Here is a 14,569-nt window from a genome sequence, read left to right on the forward strand (position 1 = left end):
CTGCCTGTTTATTCAGGGGTGTTGCTAGACCTGAGCCCATGGGGCACATGCCATGGATCTATTTCTTAGGGCCCTGAATATATTCCCCAGAGTCCTGATTGTCCATTGATGCCAGTGGAAAGGTTTCTGTGTAGCATAATTGCCACACAGGGGGTTTATTTTCAAGGGAGATTGCAGCTGGGGAGGGGAGATTTAACTCTCCCCTTCACACATCCTTCAACCCCCCCCCCCCAAAAAAAAAGATCTTCCCCAGCATGGCAATTGATTTCTAAATAAAATGTCTTTGCCTGTTGGTGGAAGGTCATCAGAGAGAGGGCCAACCTGGCCTCTCTTGACAACAAGGGGTTCCAGAACTAGCCACCAAAAAGGCCCTCTTTTGAGTTCCCTCCAAGTGCACTTCAGATGATGGCTGGACAAGAAAAAAGGCCTCTCCAGAGGATCTTAACACCCAGGTAGGCTATTATGGGAGAATGCAGCCTTTCAGATAACCTGGTCCTAAGTAGGATTTTGTAGGTCAACCAGCACTTTTAATTTTGCCCCCAAACTGTCTGGTAGTCAGCAAAACTGTTAAAGGATGGATGTCACATGCTGCTTAGAACCAGCCCTGGTCAAAAGTCTGGCTGCAGCATTACCCAGCTGTTTAAAGTACAGGAGCCCAGTCAGGAAAAGAAGAAGAAAAAGAGGATAATCCTGTTACAGGGCCAGGAAGACTTCAGCCATGTGGGGACTACTTTTGTTTTTTGTTTTTACTAGAACCCAGAACCTGATACAAAAATAGCCACTCAGGGTTAAAGAATTTTGAGCCCAGGAATTTGTTTTGAGTACCAGAATGGAATAGAACTCACAGTCCTTCCACAGAAAAATCCATTCCTGGTCATCCCAAAGTTTCTTATTTCAGTAGCATAATTTAAGGTGAGTGTGCATGTGTGTGTGTCATTTTGTTGCTGCTATTGTTAAACAATTGGGAATCAGAAACTCATGCTAATCTACTGCAAATCACCCAGAGATGTGTCAGTAGATGCAGATCCATCTTCTGCCCAGCTCTGCCCTATTGGATAGTCCGTATTAGGGCAAGAACTTAATTAGCCCAATGCACAGATCACAAAGTAGTTTGCAAGCTTTCGAGTTCTCCAGAGCTCTTCATCAGGCTCAATGATAAACAAAGGAAAGGGGACAGTGGAGGAAAATTGCTGACTGATGTTTAAGCCATGGAGCCATCTTTCTCTCTCTCCCCTCCCCCCCCCCCGCGCATTTGCTTTGTTTATATCTAACGTGATGAAGAGTTCTGGAGAACTTGAAAGCTTGCAAGTTGACCACTGTTTTGTGATCTTTGGGTTGGCCTGTTAAATATATAGCCCAAATATGGGGTTTGGAATTTTTCTTATGGCTACCAGAGCTACCTTTGCCTTTTGTGCCTCGTAGATGGGGATTTTTGCAGAGTATTGGGCAATATCTAAGGGTGTCATTTTACAAACTCAAATACTGCTAGTGGAACTCTGCCAAATCTTTCCATTGTGCGACCCATTGCATAACCAGTTGCACAAGCATAATGCACAACCAGGCTTGTGCAAATGTAACTTTGATTGGACTTCCCTCTTGTGTGTAGATAGGAACCTCATTTCTACTAGTGCAACATCATTTGTGCTAGCAGAATGACACAGTTGGATACTGCCCAAAGTTTAGAGTATCCTCCAGAAGCTGAGGAACTTCTTTCAGCCTGAGGGCTGAATTATGTTTTGCAGAAGCGGGGGGGGGGGGAGGTGTCTGGTGGTGGTGGTGGTGGTGAGGCTAAACGCAAAGGCATTGTGGTCAAAAGCAAAGGGTGGGGCAAAAAATATCACAATTCTTTCAGCTTAAAGTCAGTAACTCATCCTTGGGAGAGACATTTCAACCTTCTAGAATGTGTGTGTGTGTGGGGGGGGAATGTGCCAAAGCTGGAAAATGGCCAGATCATCAGCAGTCAGGGGAAAGAGGGTGTGGCCATAAAAACAGGCATGGCTATCTGAGGAACCCTAGAGGGCCAGATTGGGATCCCAGGAGGGCTGAATTCAACCCACGGGCCTGAGGTGGTGAGTAGATTAGATCTCTCTCTCCCCACCCTACAATTTCTATTTATTTCGGTGCATCTTTGGGCTGGTTCACCTATGGGTACTCACACTGGGGTAGCTGTGTTAGTCTGTTTCAGCCAAAAACAGCAAGGAATCTTGTAGTATCCTAAAGATTAACAACTTTATCATAGCATAAGGTTTCATTGCCTAGAGCAGGTGTCAGCAACATGTATCCCTCAGACGTTTTTGCCTACAACTCCCATCAGCCGTAGCCAGCATAGCCAATGATAAGGGCTGATGGGATTTGTGGGCCAAAACATCTGGAGGGCTTCAAGTTGCCCACTTCCTGGCCTATAGTCTGGTGCACGGGATGAAATGGATTCAAATCCCTGAAAACTTGTGCCATCATAAAAATGTTATTTGTCTTTAAGGTGCCACCTGACTCTTGGTTGTTTTTACAGATTTTTCTCAACACTTGATCAGCTAAAATGAGCATCTGCAATCTTTGAAAAGCATCCTATTTTGAGGTCATGTGAGATGATCTGTGAATATTTTTCTGTGATGTAAAGGCATCATTTTCCCCTCCTCCTTTCCTTTGCTGGGACTGCAGCGGGAACCTTAAACACAACAATGTACCTGGTGAAGCATTCCCTGGCATGGAGACTGATTACTTAGTGCAAAAATCTTCACCTGCATTTACATCTGTGTCAGTTTGCTTTAAAAAACACACAAAGGCACAAAAGCCGAGCTGGTTCATGAAGGTAATTGAATGAAACCCTATTGCAAATAAGCTCAAAGTAAAGATGTTGCAAACTAGGATATAAACAGTGTGTGTTTTATAAATTGCACAACATTGGATAAGGATACATTTGTTTAGATCTATTTCAAGTTGATCTTCAAAACACATATTGATCGGAATACATTTACTTTCTTTTTTTAAAAAAAAATTACAAACAGCCCATCACCCACAAAGGTTTCCATGGCAGTGTACATTATAAAAAGACAAATGCGATATCATGACAATAAATTGCAAAATACGAGGCACAGACACAGTTCAACTAGCAAACAAGCAAATGAACAACAAATCCATCAATTTAAAATAAATGATTACATTTAGATTTAAGAATGCCTTGACCAAAAAGAATGTTTTGACTTGGCACCAAAATGAAAGCAAGGTTGGTGCCAATCATATCTCCCTCAGGAAGGTGTTCCAAAATTGGGGAGCCACCACAGAGAGGGCCTCTCATGGAAGCCATTTGTAACTGCATAGGGAAAATGATACCTCTTGCCAATTCTGGAAGGAAGATACTACTACTATGGTGATGATTCATGCACTCATGCAAGGTGTCCTCACTTGAGGCTACCCTCATCAAATTATAAGCATGCATGTGTGAACGTATCCACTTGAGGTGGTGTGGGTAGTGGAGGAGAAAACCTTCCAGGGCAGGGAGTGAGGACTCCAACACCCAGATGGAGCCAACATGGCCAGTGGTCAGGGATGATGGGATGTGAAGTCCAGCAACATTTAGAGGCCCACAGGTGACTCACCCCTGTGCTAGGGCAATTTCAATACCTGCAGAAACACACACACGACTGAGGCTGCAAACCTAAACTCACTTACTAGGGAGCCAGCCCCATTGAAACTAGGGGGACTTACTTCCAAGTTGGCATGCATAAGCTTGCAGCCTGTTGTATTCCAGAATGTCAACAGCAGAGGCTTCTGGGAAGTTGAGAACCAAGGCACCAAGGCATCAAGGAAGGCAGCTGTTCCCCAGCATCTGGGACCATGGGGTAGACAGCCTCAGCCAATGGGGGCTCTATTTTGCTTGTGGGTTGCTTGTGGCTGGCCATCTATGAACTTAAGAATAAATAAAGCATGAATGTACTCATACCCACCTGAATTAGCACAGCCACATGAAATGCCTATCTGACATCCCCCCTGCAGAAAAAGAAGCCCACCCATGCCTATAAAAGACACTCAACAGCAAACAATTTGGCAAAGCTTTCAGTGGAACAGGACACAAACAGCACAAGAAGATGCTTCTAAAAGAAAAACCACCAGAGGCAAGGAACAGGCCTGTTGCTGGGGGGGGGGTGTGTGTCTCCCCTATTTATTAATTTTTACATTAAATAATTAAAAAGCAGTTTACAATTTTGTCTTTAAAAGGCCTGCAAACCAGGTGAACTGCCCCCTACTGTTTTGGTGTCCCCCCCAAAAAAAAATTTAGGCTGGCTGCTGTCCTGGAAAGGAAATTACCATGAGAGAGAGATTGAGGGGGGGGGGGCAAAAACATACACATAGATGCTCAGCTTTCGACAAGGAGAGATGACAGCTCTTACACCAATATGCAGCTGTTAGGGGGGCCTTTGGGAATGTGTTAAAGGGAAATGAAGCCATTTCCAGTGGGGCAATGGTGGAGATGGGCATACCAAGGAGGGAAAGCTGTAGCTCAGTGGCAGAGCCTGTACTTTTCAGGAAGAAGGGTCCCAGGTTCGATCCTGACATCTCCAGAGACAGAGAGCAGGGCTGGGAAAGACTCCAGTCCAAAACCCTGGAGAGCTGCTGCCAGTCAATGTAGAGCAGGGCTGGGCAACTTGTGGTCTTCCAGGTGTTTTGGCCTACAGTTCCCATCAGCCCTAGCTAGCATAGCCAATGGTGATGGATGATGGGAGTTGTAGTCCAAACCATATGGAGGGCCCCACGTTGGCCAACCCTGGTGTAGAGTCTGCACCAGACTTTGTAGCCTCCAAAGGTGTTGGACTACAACTCCCATCACCTGCATCAAAGGGGGGTTGTAGTCCAATACATCTGGAGGGCACTGAGTTGGGGAAGGTTGATCTACACTTGAGACCAAGGGTACGCAACCTGGTGCCCTCTAGATATTTCAGACAACTCCCACAGTTGCACCATGGGCCATCCTGGCTGGGGCTTATGGGAGTTGTGGTCCAAAATTCTAGAGGACAGCCAGTTGCTGACCACTGCTGTAGACAATACTGGAGATCTCCCTTCTGCCCACCCCTGCGTTATATGATAAGCATTTAAATGCAAGACTTTTTCTTTTCTTTTTTTCTTTTCAAGACACCTTTGAACATCACTTGAACCTTAATTGTGCCAAGTGTGAATTTCGGTCCTGCAGAATAGAATGTGGGTGAGAATGTGGAGGAGAAATTGATTGTGTGGTTTGGACTTGATTGCTTGGTTTTAAGATTCAAACATTTTAATGGGATTTATGATGGGATCCGAATTAAACATCATGGGAAAGCAACCTACATCCTACCTGCTACTCTTCGTGGTCTGATTAGTCTGTCTGTCTACCATGTGCTATTGTTCTTTTCTGTCTAATCTAGTTCAGTTATTATCATATTTTACATGACGATACTATGATCTGCTATTCTTGTCTTCCTATATAACTTTGTTATATTATGTCTATCCAGTTTTGACCTGTCCTGTTTTTTTGCACTGTTCTTCCTATTCTTACATCTCATTTTAAACTAATCTATCAATCAGATATTCTACTCTGTCCTATCCATCCATCTCATTGTTACCCATATCTGTAACCTTGAGCACTTAGTGAGCTTCTTGGTATAAGGCAAAGAAATATTGAAGACATTTTAAAAAAAGAAAAAGAAAAAGAAGTCCTAAAGTCAGCTGGAGGAATTCATCAGCTAGGGTGAACTTTCATGGCCCTGACATTCCAGTTACATGTGATGAGGAGAAACATCTAGTATAGCTGTTGAAATAATGTAGTAATGCCTACATCCAAATGTCCCATGATTATGGAGAGCAGAAAAGTGTAACTAGGTTGAGCCATTGGAAGCACCTGCCCTGGGTGTAGCTTAGATGAAATGGGCATCAAAGATCATATTCTATATTAGCAGTTACTAAGATAGCATTAAATTAATATGGAATAAAGTCAGATACACCAGCTTGTTGAAAAGCTCAGTAAGGGCAGAATGCCAGGCAGAGTGGCACAACTGCAGCTTCTCAATGGCCCAGTGCCTGCAACAAATGCAATAAAATCTATACAGACACTGAATGTGGTGGAGGAGAAAAATGGGAGGCACATGATACCGGAGAGCACCAGTCAGCAGGGTTGTTGTTTTTGCAGTGCATGCATGCATGCGTACACACACACACACACACACACTGTCTTTATATGTGTATTTTACTAAAGACCAAGTTTACTTGGAATTCAGCTAACTTCAGAATGAAGTGCTAATATTGACAGGGTTCTTGGGCTATACCACTTCAAACTCCAGGTTGGGGATCGTATTTTTGGAATGTTCCACTATGTTAAAACACACACACACAACACACCTTCCTTGCATGTAGAAAACTAGCCAATCAGAATGAACGGCTGAGTGTAATCCTTGATGTGCTAGTTTACTAGATACAAGGAGTTTATTATATATGTGAGGAGCATCTAAAAATATGGTCCCTTTTCATCTGCAATCTGACGTGGTCCAGTCCAGAATTTTATCCTCTCATTCCACGTAATGTGTCATTCCCTGGCTGCTTAGTTCCTCTTACTTCTATTGAAAACAGTCTGCAATCCATTGAAATGGGTTGGGATTGGGATGTAATTATAGCCACCTATTAAAGTCACACCTGTTTCAGTTCAGAGAACACCATTCCTATACCTCCCCCAATCCAAGTATTAAATGTTAAATATTCTCTACATATTCTCCTTTTAAAATGATAACTCTTTCTTCTGGCACATTCCTATAAGGAAGATTCCTTCCACAGGGAAATATATAATAATGTGTCTCTCCTCTCTCTCTCTGCCTGCCTATCTACACACATCAGTTCCAAGGTTTTGAGCATAACCTATTATTATATATGTACACATATTTAGATATAATCCATTATAAACACATATAATAAATGCACACATCTCTAATATTGTATATGAGAAAGAATTTCCAAACTGAATTGACATAGTAGGAGTGGATTATATGTGCACAGTATTTCCACATTCGTGACTTTGAAACAGCACCTTGATCCTGCCTCTCCTGTAAGACATTGCATGGAATGTGGGAATATATATTTGGCATACTTTTTACTGTTTAGGGATGTGGGGAAAAGGCAAGTGGGGGTTGGGGGAGCTTATGTATAGGTATTTGATTGATTGATTGATTGCATTTATATCCCACCTTTTTTCCTCTTGCAAGGAACCCAAGGTGGCTTACACCGTCCTCCTCCTCCTCCCTTTTATCCTCACAACAACAACCCTGTGAGGTAGGTTGGGCTGAGAGTCTGTGACTGGCCCAAAGTCACCCAGTGAGTTTCCATGGCTGAGTGGGGACTAGAACCCGGTTCTCCCGGCTCCCAGTCCAACACTCTCGCCACTCCACCATGCTGGCTCTCTTAGTTTAGTTACAGCACCAAGGTGCGAGGGGGCGGGGATGTTGGAGCACCTCCCTGCCAGGGAAGGTTAAAATATTTACGACTTTTAAGTTTAGCAAGGAGAGAGGGCGGGGGAGAGGAAGGCAGGCTTGGAGGAGGGGTGATCCAATAGAAGTTTATACAGTTGTAAAGAGTGGGAAAAGATTCCCCTTCCCTGTCTCAGGGTCAGCCAATGAGTTGCAGTTAATGCAGGACAGACAAAAGGAAATATTTTTTCACACACCAGTGCTCGAATCCCAGGGAGACCTGTCTTTCCGCCCCTGAGGACTTGTGATAGTTTCCCTTAGTTTGGGGGATGGGGGTGAGAAAGCGGGCATGGGGAGGTTGGGTAAACCTGGAAAGATTCAGGAGTGAAAGCTTGTAAATTCCATTAAAGACCCTCAGCTTCCCCTCCCAATAATTAGATCGCTGAAGCTGACACAAGACGTAGATGTCCAGTGACTTTGAATTCAACAAATTCATGCACAAGAATCGGTCTATCAATGGCTTGGGGAGGGTGTGGGAGGTAAGTGCTAAATGGAACCTTCAGCTGCAGAGGCAGTCTATCCCTGAATACCAGATGCTGAAGACAAACGGGGGAGCGCGGTGGGGGGAGCTGTTGCTTTCATGACCCGACTGTCCAAGTAGGATGCTCAGCTAGATGGAGCTTTGCTCTGATTCTGGTGTACTTGGGTAGTATCCAGTGTGAGTCCTGCATAGAGCAGACCCATTGAAAGGAATGACACTTAAGTTAGTCGCAACTAACTTAAATCCCATTCATTTCAATGGCTCTACTATACGTAGCAATAACATTAGATACTACCCTTTCTGTCTTTATGGTTTTCTTTGTTTTTGTTTTTTAAAATATGAATAATAATATTTTTTTAAAAATCAAAGGTAATAATAATAATGATTATGTTATTTCCCTTGTAAAAGTACAATGTCCTCAAAACATAGTCACTCTTGTTTCTATGTATTCGTTTTCAAGATGATGTCCTAAACCAGAGGGAAGTAAAGTTCAGTGGATTCTGATACGTCAGAAGCCTTTGCCTTTACCAAACACGAGGGTTTGGCAGAATTTATTCTTAAAGGATGGGTTTAAAGAAAAATAAAATGAAAGACTAATTAAAATCTATATAATCTTCCAATCCAGCGTATCCTGTGTAATTGACATGATCACTACAATGAGAGGTTTCAATATCCACTAGATCAGAACTGAAACTTAAAACAAAACAAAAACAGGTGCGAATCCTGGATCTCTAGATGTGAAGTTAAATTTTGAACAATCCATGTTGGGTTAGACCTTTCTTGATTTGTTTGCATCCAAAATGAGGAGTACAAACAGAAGATCCTTTTAAGGGCATTTTTTAAAGCTAAAAGGAATGACAGTTCTTCAAAACTAAACACCGGAGACCTCAACCTACAAGCTGGCTTTCTGTTCGCGGCTCTTGGTCCCAAGGTCTGTTTTGTCCTGGTGGGAGGTTTCCTTCTTTCTTTCTTACTTACTTATTTATTACATTTATATCCCTCCTTTCCTCCAAGGAGCAGAGTATATGATCCTCCTTTATCCTCACAACAACCCTGGGAGGTACGTGAGGCTGAGAGTCGGTGACTGGCCCAAAGCCATCCAGTGAGTTTCATGGCCGAGTGGGGACTAGAACTCAGGTCTCCTAAGCACTGCACTGTAGAGGAGACGTGGCCACTAATTATTATTATTATTTATTACATTTCTATATAGCGGAAGCCCTCTGGGCCATTTACAGAAGTTAAAACACTAAATACAATATGCAAAGTTTAAAAGCCATTTACATAAAAGCACAGAGACAATATACAGAAACAACATATAACTAAAAACAACTTTGAACATTTATGTCATGGGAAGTGGTGAAACTAGGTAATAACTTTAAAATCTTGACACAATTGTCTTGGGGTGGGGGGGAAAGCTTTAAATAGCCATATTGATGGATTAATTACATTTCTATATCCCTCCTTTTTTCCTCCAAAGAACCCAAGATGGCTTACATAATCCTCTCCATTTTATCCTGACAACAACAGCCCTGTGAAATAGGTTAGGCTGAGAGTCAGTGACTGGCCCGAAGTCACCCAGTGAGCTTCACAGTCAAGTGAGGACTTGAACCCTGATCTCTCTAGTCTCAGCCCAGCACTCTAACCACTACACCAGACTCAGGAGATCTGGGTTCTAGTCCCCACTAGGGCCATGGAAGCTCAGTGGGTGACTTTGGACCAGTCACAGACTCTCAGCCCATCCTACCTCAAGGGGTTCTTGTTGTGATGATAAAATGGAGAGGAGGATTATATATGCCGCCTTGGGTTCCTTAAGGAGGAGGAAAGGTGGGATGTAAATGTAATAAATGAATGGAGTGCAGTTTTGCATTCATGGCACCATTGTGACTACAGAAATAAAATGGTGTTTGCTTCTGCTACCCTGATGCTAAACACATTTAGGTGGGAATAAGCATTGTTTTGTTGTAGAAAAGGGATAATATATATTTAAAGTAAAAGCAATATAACAAACACGTGTAGCCATGTAGATGCCCAGTCGATTGACCTCCTGACCATAAAATGATTCTAAAAATAAGAAGAAAGGATGCCGCGGCAAACAGCAGCAGGTTTGTGGGTCCTTTCGTGTCCATGCTTACGCAGGGCATGTTTGCCACTGCCCCACCACTTGCCGCTCTCTGCATGTCCATGGCGGGGGTGGGGGGCTTCCGGAGCTCTGGACTTCAGCCCTGAGGTCCAGTCTTCCCAGCTGCACTGCTAGTCATGGGTGGGGTGTAATACTTTTGCAGTGCACTCTGATACATGAACTCAATAGGAACGTGCTCCCAGCTGAGTGTGCACTGCTAAACACACAACTCACCTACCAAGTACTGTTGAATCCAATCGGAAACACTTCTGGGTAGACATATATAGAATTTAGTTGTTAATGGAAATAGAAAGTGTGTGTTTAGAGGGGTGGATTAAAATATATATTCTCTAACTTGATAGCTTTCCAGTATTCATTATTTGATGCTGAGCATTTGGGAGATTTTGGTAAGGAAAAATGTGTAAAGGGATGCTAAATTTAAGGTGTTGGCAATGAGCACAATTGCCTTGCATTTAATTTAAGTGTCCATCAAAATTCAAAGACAAACAATTTCTGAAATGCATATGATGATGATAATGATGATAATAATAATATTCCTGTTATAATTCCAGTTTCTCTCTTTACACAAAAGTACCCATTTTTTTCTGGCAGTGTAGCTCCATTTCCTTTAGTAGCTATATAACTCGGGGGTCATCCGCTCATACAGCGGGCGCAGGATCAACGCGAGAAGTGGCTCTTCATTCAAAGCGTGAACAATTGCGTTGAAAAGATTGCCGTTAGCTTAGCTGGTTTCTGAAAAGGGCTTAGACAAATTCCGGGAAGACAGATCTATTAATGGCAATGGACCATGATTGCTTCCAAACGGAGCCTCGAGTCGGGATATCCTTTGGCACCGGACCTCTGGGCAAAATAGAAATAGAAGGTGACGATTTTCTTATCATGTTTTGCACTCGTGAACATCCAAAGCTTCTAGGTGGCCATCGTGGAGACAGAATGCTGGTTTTTAGATGGGTCTTTGGTCTCTAAACCAGCGGTAGGCAAACTACAGGTTTGTGGGATCTACTGTGTTTTTATATTGTATTTTTGCTAGAACACCAAGATCCAGCAACAAGCGCTACCGCAGACATACACTTGAATTTACAGAATTCTAAGCTTAAGGATTTGTTCTGACTACCAGAACTGAATGGAGCTCACAGTCCTTTCCGAACAAAATTCCAGTCCTGGTTATCCCAACCTTTCTTCATTTCAGCAGTACAATTTAGGGTAAGCGGGTGTCAGTTTGTTGCTGTTACTGTTTCACAAACTGGGAGTCAGAAATCCTTGTCGATCTACTTATTCAAATCACCCAGAGATCTACCAGTAGATCCCTAGGTTCCTTCTGCCCATCCCTGCTCTAAATCAATAAAACAATGCATACTTCCTTGCAGAGGCAACGAGCTGTTGTTAGTCTGCTTGTCTCTCTGTGTGTGTAAAACAGTGCATTTGGTAATTTCTGATGTTGTGGGAGCTACAGTGAACCCCAATATGCTGTTACTAATTCGATAGATGGTGATAGTGTGTGTGTGTGTGCGCGCGCGCGCGCGTATGTGTGTGTGAGAGAACAAGAATTCCTTCTGTGAAAATACATTTTTCCCTTTCGTTTACAAATGTATATAATCCGCCTTATCCAACTTTCAAGGCGGCTAGCAAAACAAAACCATCTCTGCACCTTGTCCACATCAACATCCAAATCCTAACCCTCCTGCCCCGCAAGCAGATACTTTTTTGATTTAAGTTCAAGTTGCTGAAGACGTTAGAAGGGAGGGGTTCTCTCTGTGGCCACGATATCCCTAGAAGATAACTCTGCCTTCTGTGGCCATTTTTTTTTTTTTTAAATTCTCCAGTACAACCGAACAGGTGCTAAACAACATCGGGGAGTTTGTTCCCCCATGGCTTTCTAATAAAACAGACCATAGCGTCGTCCTATTTCTAGGAGGGGTGGAGTGGGTGATGTTGTTAGGTCCCGTACACAAATCGATGTCGACTCATCTGTGTCATCTGTGACGAGAATGGGGTGAAGATTTAGGTGGGGAAAAGAAGCAGGCCTGGGGGAGAGGGAGGGGAGGTGGGACCTGGCCGACCTAAATTTTCTCTGCCCCCCATTTTAATTTTTAAAAAACAAATAATAATAATAATAAAAAAACCAGTTTACAATTTTGTTTTTAAAAGGCCTGCAAACTAGATCAACTGACTCCCTAATTTTTTGCCCCCATCCCACCCAAGATCGCTTAGGCTGGCTTCGGGCCTGGAAAGAAGCCTAGCTGGCATTTTGAAATAAATTGGATGGAGCTAGAGGGGGAGGTTCGTGGCCAACTGCTGCCTCTCACCGATTGGAAGGAACCCAGTGCTGAAGAAATCCGAAGTGCCGTTGAGTGCGTATCTGTTTGTTGTGCTCTGTATGCGTGTACGTGCGCGCGTACGTGTGTGCGTGAGAGAGAGAGAATCAGGTGAAACAGGAATAATCCCTTTTCCTTAATATTTGGATAGAAGCGGGGGGGATGTAACCCTTTTCTTCCCGCTCTACACCACACCCGCAGGCACAGGGCGCTCAGTCCCAGACGAGGCTTGTCTACTGATCAACAGCGCTAGGAGCCCTCGGTCTGGAAGCACCCATCGCCGCTTCTCTGAAAGCTTTCGCACACGCTCCTAGAGGCGGAGAGGCGTGGCTGGGCACTTTTGCTAGCGCGATCTCCCCCATACACTTCCCGCGCCCCCGGATCACCTTCCAGTGGCGGCTGGTGGCTCCGATGTCAGCTGGGTTTCAGTCAGAACTCTACAGGAGCTATCCAAGGCGCTGAACCTTTCGGGGGGTGGGAGGGTGGGTGGGTTCAGTGCCTTGCATAGCTCCTTTAGAGTTCTGACTGGTACTGCCTGAAACCCGAGGAGGATGCACAGCCCCACTGACATCGGAGCCATCAGCCTCCACTGTCACCTGCCCTCCTGCAAAGTAGGCAGAGCGGGGGCGGGGGGAGAACCAGAGCCAAGATCCGCCTCCCTTCCTCCCGTCTTCCTCCCCCCCCCCCCCCGCACCCGCAGGCAGCCATTTTGTGGCAGCTGTCTGCCTTGCTGTGCCAGGCGCCACTGACGAGGCTGCGGGCCAATTAGACGGCGCGTACTGCAAGTCTTGCCTGCTTCCTCCACCCTGTCCTCCTCTAGCGCCCCCACCCCGCGACGAATACGGAGCTGATTCTTGAACGGCCGCTTGTAATGGGGGGGGGGGGTTGTAGTGAGTGGGGGCGGTGTGTGTGTGAACGGCGGAAAATTCTCCTTTCGGTACATCACGTTCGGAAATATATTACTTTAGCCAGCTTCACACCGTTCTCATTGACAGAGATAAACATGCAAATGAGGTGATTTGCATGCTATTAACATGAGGCCGATTGGGGAGGGGAGGGGAGGGGACGCGGAGCAGCAGCGTGTGAAAATGGGAAAGAAGGAACGAAGGAAGGGAGATCCGCCATTAGAAACGGAGATGCAAGCAGTGTATACAAAGCCCGTGTGAACGTGGCGTATCACGCATCTGCAGATTCGGTATGCCTTCTTTTAAAAGAAGAAAAGCTCGTGACTTGAATGATATTATTAAGGAGGCAGCTAGTGGAGGCTGGTGGCTCTGATTTCGGTGGTGTCGTGAATCCATACTGGATTTCAGTCAGAACGCGCCAGAACTCTAAAGGAGCTACCCAAGGTGCTGAACCTATTCGGGGAATAGTGTTCAGCACCTTGGACAGCTTCTTGAGTGTTCTGGCTGGTTCTGACTGAAACCCAGAATGGATTTACAACCCCACCGAAATCAGAGCCACCAGCCTCCACTGAAAATACCACCACCACCCCTTCTTAGAAGTGAGTCTTGCTCGAGCCAAGCAGACCCCCAGTGGAGGCGGGTTCCGGGTGAAGGACCTGGATAACCCACCCACCAAAAACCCACCTCCAGGAATAGGAACAAACCTGTAAGCAGAAGAAGCAAACGCTGGCAAATAAATTAGGGAGATGAGCCATACCATTCCATTCTCTCTCCATCCCCTTTGTTATCGCGGATCCAACCTAGCCTTTTGACATATTTTCGTCGCGTTTGCTCAGCCGGGGAAACGAACCCCTTTGATGCTCACAACAGCCCTGTGAGGTAGGCTAGGCGGAAAGTGTACCAGTTGGCACACACTAGGCCATGGCGGCTGCGGGCTAGAGAGAATTCCAAGGCGGGTCTAAGGTTCACAATTTTTGCCCTGCCCCTGGCTCTTCTAGAAGAATGGAACTACTCGCTCCAAAGAAAGCCTGTTCTCCTGGGCCTTCAATAACTGTGGAGAAGTGGGGTTTTCAAATGTTGTCGTTGTTGTTGTTTTAATATACAGGCAGCTTTTATAGCCTCCCTCTCCGCGGTACCCGTAACACGAGAAACAGCACCTGCTAAGCAACTCCCTCTTCCATACAACTGCTATTTTATTTATTTAAGTGAAATATTTCCGGGTCGCCTTTCGGGGAAAAAGCCCTCCC

The sequence above is a fragment of the Heloderma suspectum genome, chromosome 11, assembly GCF_057233095.1.
Source record: "Heloderma suspectum isolate Gila_16-S chromosome 11, 16-S_ref, whole genome shotgun sequence".
In the NCBI taxonomy this organism is placed as follows: domain Eukaryota; kingdom Metazoa; phylum Chordata; class Lepidosauria; order Squamata; family Helodermatidae; genus Heloderma; species Heloderma suspectum.